The sequence below is a fragment of the Prunus mume genome, linkage group LG7, assembly GCF_029339155.1.
Source record: "Prunus mume cultivar Tortuosa linkage group LG7, ASM2933915v1, whole genome shotgun sequence".
In the NCBI taxonomy this organism is placed as follows: domain Eukaryota; kingdom Viridiplantae; phylum Streptophyta; class Magnoliopsida; order Rosales; family Rosaceae; genus Prunus; species Prunus mume.
In genome coordinates, this window is record NC_142704.1 from 3,862,143 (window position 1) to 3,868,142 (window position 6,000).

General features: G+C 30.9%; 1 non-coding gene across 1 annotated transcript; it reads left to right on the forward strand.

The window, feature by feature from the left end:
• The first annotated feature begins 4,982 nt into the window (after positions 1–4,982).
• Positions 4,983–5,054, forward strand: TRNAC-GCA (transfer RNA cysteine (anticodon GCA)). Its single transcript has one exon. It is a non-coding gene; the product is annotated as a tRNA-Cys (tRNA).
• Positions 5,055–6,000: the final 946 nt, after the last annotated feature.

Sequence of the window (6,000 nt, forward strand, 5' to 3'; positions counted from 1 at the left end):
ACAACAATGCTGAGCTCACAAAAAGCAACACAACGGAGATTGAAATCCTCATATTGATCAATGATATTATTCTCTCTCTCCCTGTCAATTGTGCTTCTACATGTTGCTCTAGTAGGGGTTTTTATAGTTTGTCAAGTAGAGTTGGACTAGGTTACAACCTCATCAGCTTACATTTTTTATGTGAAACACTCAAGTTGTCTTCTATTCAAACTCATAAAAGGGTTTTTAATATGTGACCAATATCCCCTGAAAATAAAAATAAAAATAAAAATAAACATATTTGTGTTTCTTCCTACGTTACTCAGTTCATTTTCTTGAGCACCCAAAAAAAAGCTATAATAATTTTGAATAGACTTATTATCACAAAACGTCCCTAAAGGTTTACGAAACTATCATATTGCATCCTTTAATATCTTTTTGTGTCACTTATGATCCTCAAGATTAGTATGTGCAATCACAAATGGTCCATGACATTAGGTTCACAAAAACTCATTAGTTGACGCATATATATATATCACAAAATATTCCCTGAGGTTTACACACTTATCACAAATGGTCCCTACGAATTTTTTTAAAAAATTTAAAATTCATAAAATTTTGGTTTTCTTTTTAAAATTATTTATAAATGAAAAGAACCATTTATAGAAGGATTTTAATCTTGAGGACCATTTATGAACCCTAAACGTTTAGGGTTTTTTTTCATTTTTAAATTTTATGAATTATTAAATTATTTTTTAAAAAAAAAACTTCATTAGTCTTGTTGATGTGACATATATATATGGAGCCCACATCTACAATAATATAGTGTCACATGTATTTAAAAATTTAATATATTTTTAAAAATAATTATAATTCATAAAATTTTAAAAAGAAAACAAAAATTTTATGAATTTTAAATTTAAAAAATTAAAAAAATTTCATAAGGACCATTTGTGATAGGTGTGTGAACCTCAAAAATATTTTGTGATATACATATATGTCAAACCTTGAGGACCACGAATGACAAAAAAAAAACATTAAAGATGCAATATGATAGTTTCGTAAACCTTAAAGGGACGTTTTGTGATAATAAGTCTTTTGAATAAAACTTATGTTGTTTTGAATATATATATATATATATTCATTCAATTTGGGACACCTTTGGTTATTTCAGATTTTGAGATACTCATTCAAAGATCATCTCTACAAAAACTCACTTGAGATATCATTTGAGAGATTTTTTTGTATTTTTCATTATTTTCAATTTTTTTTTTAATTTTTTTTTACACGTAAGCAAAAAAATTGGACCTCATAAATGATACATGTCATCACTTAACGGATCTTCTAACGTTAGAATCATATTGTAACAAATTTTAAATGTGGAGGTACCTCATTGTTAAAATTGAAAATATGAGGACAAACATGCCTTAAGAGTACAATTTCAGGGTACCAACCTGAAATTAACCCAAAATATTTTTTAAAGAAAAAAAAATTTTTTTAAAAAATTAATTACTATTTATCAAGTAATATAATTTATGAAGCTTAACTAAACTATTTAATACTAATTATTCACTAAAGAAATAATAAATAAAACATAATTACTAATGAAAGTAATTAAATAAGGCTAAGATATTATTTAATTACAAAAAATAAAATTTTATTGACTTAAAGATACTAAGTTTAAATTTTTATTTTTTTTTAAAACCTCTCCCAACGAAATTTCCGCACAATCTATCCCGGCGAAACTTTGCTAGTTAGAACTATCGCGATGAAACTTCACGAAAGTTAAATTTCACGGAAATGTCTAATCCGCAAACATATATACCTTTACCGACAAATTTGGTCAGGATAGGTTTTCTTGCTTTTTAAAAATATTTTTAAAATATAAAATTAGTTTCTTTGCTATATGGTACAAGTGGAGTATTTTTAACAGTATAGCCGCACGGCTATGCTCTATAAATAGAAATTTTAACAGTACAGCCGTGCGGCTATACTCTTGAAATAGAATAGTCTAAAAGTACAACCGCGCGTCTATAACTTTTTCAATTATTTTATAGCCTATTTAAAACAGGGACCCGTTTATGGCGTCACGTGTCAAAAAAGGTATGACCGCTCGGCTATACTTGTTTCCTTCAAAAAACCGTCGTACAGCCGAAGGCTGTACTATTTTAAGAAAAATTAAAAACCTGAGTATAGCCGCCCGGCTGTACTAATTTTTTTAATAGAAAAACCCGTTTATAGCCGAGCGGCTACACTCTTTTAAAACATAAAACAAAAAACAAAAAACAAAAAGAGGATCCGCCTATTGCCTAGGTGCCCACGTGTCAAAATAGTATAGCCGCCCGGCTATATCGTTTTTAGTTTTTTTATTTTTAAATTTCCTGACTTCAAAGATAACTTGATTCTTACATCATTCGGCCTTTCATGAGATGGAGTTGGTTCTATATGAAGAAAAATAAGATTGTTTCATAAAAAGAATAGACTAATTTAAAGGATTTTTGTTGATGACAAAATATCAGAATATAACTCAATAACATAATAAAACAAGACAATTTTTTTTTTTATATAATCAAACAACAGTTACTAAGAAGAAATATTAATTAAATCAACAGAACTCAAGGCCCATCTTTTGACAATTATATACTTTTATCTATCACTCAAATATTTATCCAAGCCCAAACCAAGATGAGGCCCCATTTTGTCTCCACTAAACCTAAACCCTATTTATTTTCTAAAGTGTTGTGCTTATAAACCATGAAAAGAAACAACTCCCTTTCCAATGTGGGACTAAATGAAAGTATATTTTTCCTATCCAAAGTCTCTGTATATTTTTCCTATCCAAAGTTGTGGCTTTACTTATTAAGTAATACTAAGAGTAATTTATAAAACATAATAATCTTTCAATTTGATTCTAGAAGTCGACAAGAAAATTTGAATGGTAGAAAAAAAATAATGTCCAACCAAACTATATATTTAATTAATTGAGGCTTGAACTAGCGGTTAGGTCTCATTTGATGACCAGTATTGGATTGGATTGGATTAGATAACTCCTTATATTTAAAGCATATGTTTAAGGAACAAATGAAAAAAAAAATAAAATAAAAAAAATGAAAACCAAGTTGAAGGCAGAAGATAGATTACTCATGAAGAAAACTTATCCCATCTAATCCCCACAAAATTGTAGGATAACAACACTTTCTAATTAATCCCTTCTAATCCCCCCAAAATGGAAAATCATTCACATCTACCTTCATTTCCTCCTTCACAATACATTAGATTTAGGACTTATCTAATCCAATCCTAAGTGAACAATCTTGAGCTAGAACTGGTGAAGTTGTCGTCGTTGTCGTTTGTTTAGGAGAGAGCAAAGAGAGAGGAGAATTTCGAGGGGATGTGCATGGTGGATTTAGTCTAGACATTTCGAAGTATATATCTGTTTCTCACAATTCTTTGGTTTGTCTATCACGTTATTTGGATTTTAATTTATGAGTAGAATCAAAGGTTATTCTTTTCGACTTATGATTTTATTTCTCGTCTTACTGTCTTACAGTGCCAATTCAAAATTGGAGATTCTTAAGCACTGTTTCAACTTCTGGATTTTATTCTCACGGAGGTTAATTTTTGCTTTTTTATTTCAACTTCTGCTAATACTCATTTTTTATTTCTAATTTTGAGCTCTGTCTATATTTTTGTCCTTGCAATTTGTAAACAATCAATTGGTTTGAAGTTTGTTTTTTCTTGCCTGAATTGAAAAAACTTAAAAAGGAAACCTAATGATTTCCCTGTTTTTTTTCTTTGGTTAAGTTATGACAACAGGGAACAACCGCATCAAGGTGGCTCATTTTTTCCAGCATCGTCTTCATTGTCTGGAAACGTTGGTAGTACCGAACAAGATATTTACAACTCTAAAAGAGATAGGCGTACGAAGATTAAGGGTCATGATGGAGAGTTCCTTGGATGATGTTTGGAACTCTAAAAGAAATTCAGCTTTACTCAATCCAGTTTCTTTATCTGAGACTAGTGTTGAATACCGTCTCAGTGATTGTCTCCACTAGTGTTGAATACTCCTCTTGCATTGGATGCTTCCATGGCTCCCCATCCATCTGCATGCATATATGCATTTCTCCGCTCCCCACCTCTAATTTCCAACTGAATGGCAGCAGCCTAATGCCAATGTAATTTGTTCTATACATGAGCACCAAATTTCCAACATATCAAATCACAATGCATGCATAGATCTAAAGATCAACAATAGCAAGCACTCTGATATTACAGCAACAATTGAAACAACCCATACTAAAAGCCCTTTGCAGAACCCCAATTGAAACAATCACAGCAACAATTTTGTTTTGTAGTCGTATAAAATAAATTACCCATTACAACATCAAGATATTGTCATATTTACAAAAGAAAAGACATCATGATCCGAGAACCACAAGACCAAACCTAAACACATAACCCCCAAATTGAAGAACCAAAGAGAACATTTTGAAACAATCACAAGGGATACCCATACCTGTTTCAGATAGAAATTTTGTGCGGGTATACTATTTAAAATGTATAGCCGCTCGGCTATACTTAAAAATAAAATTAAAAATAGTATAGCCACGCGGCTATACTTATGATCACACAATTTTTATTCTATAATAGTCATTGTCCCAAACAATCTCTTTAATACAAAAGGGGCTATTTTAGAATATAAGTTGTGAAAAATAGTTATTTTGGACCATTTCACTGCTAGGTTTGCAAGCAAGTATTGTAATGGCTTCCAAGGAAGAAACATTTTTGGGATACATCTTGTCACATGACGCCATTGAAGCCATTAATATATGGGAACGAAATATATAGACAATCTTTTAAATAGAAATATGATTGGAATTCATAATTATAGAGGAACATTTAATTAAAATTATTTATATAAAGAAAAAATGAAAAGCTAGCTACTTTTTGAAATCACCCGTATGTGTAGTTATAGTCTTTGCGGGGGAACATTATCAACATTTGGGTCCATAGCTCAGTGGTAGAGCATTTGACTGCAGATCAAGAGGTCACCGGTTCGAACCCGGTTGGGCCCTTTCATCAATTTTTTTAAATTTACATTCATAGATCATCTTTGCTTCTACTTTTAACTAATTAGTCTTTTTCTATTAATGCAATTGTAATTTTGTTTGAATTGTGTTGTAAAATGAAATTCATGGTAACCAAAAGCATGTATGATTGAAAAATTAGAAGCAAAGACGACCATTGGAAATTTTACAAAAATCAAAACTCTGATGAAGTTGTGCTCTAGCACTCGATAGGGATTGACGGACAACCTCTTGACGACCCCATTGATTAAGCACAACTCCATACTCCACGTGGAAGCTCATATTTTTAATCTTTAAAAAGCTTTATACACTCTTGTAAATGTAGCACTCTCATCATTATCACTAGCTCCTTCATACATGTATGTCATTTCGTTTTTTATTTAGAATTAAAAAAGACTAAATGAGTTATTGTGTTCAATAAAAATACAACCTATATTTTATTTTAAATTTTAAATTTTTGTTAAAAACAAGAGAGCTTCTTATGTCATTTCTTTCGAAATAAAAATTATTTTGCATAATATATGTAAAGTTTTTGCTTCTTTTGTAGGGGGGTTAAAAGAACAACATGAACCTAAAACACCCTAGTGGAGCTCCCCAACTAGGGATGGCAATTTTCCCCCGGGTAATGATCTTTGGGGGGATTCAACCTTAATGGGTCGAGTATAAAGGATAAAAAATGGGTATGGAAACGGGTACGGGAAATCTGTTGGGTATGGTGTTTGGGGAGGAACAGGAATGGTATTTGAATCCCTAGTACCAGGCCTCTTAAGAGCAAATTTTTAATCAATATTTTGCTTTAATTTATGCGCGGAAGGTAGTGTGAAGACGTGGAGAATAAACAAAATAATTATCAGAAATTCAAACATGCAAAGCCAAAACTAGGGATAAGAATATAACGAAACTATAAACGATAACATTAATATTTAGCAAACTT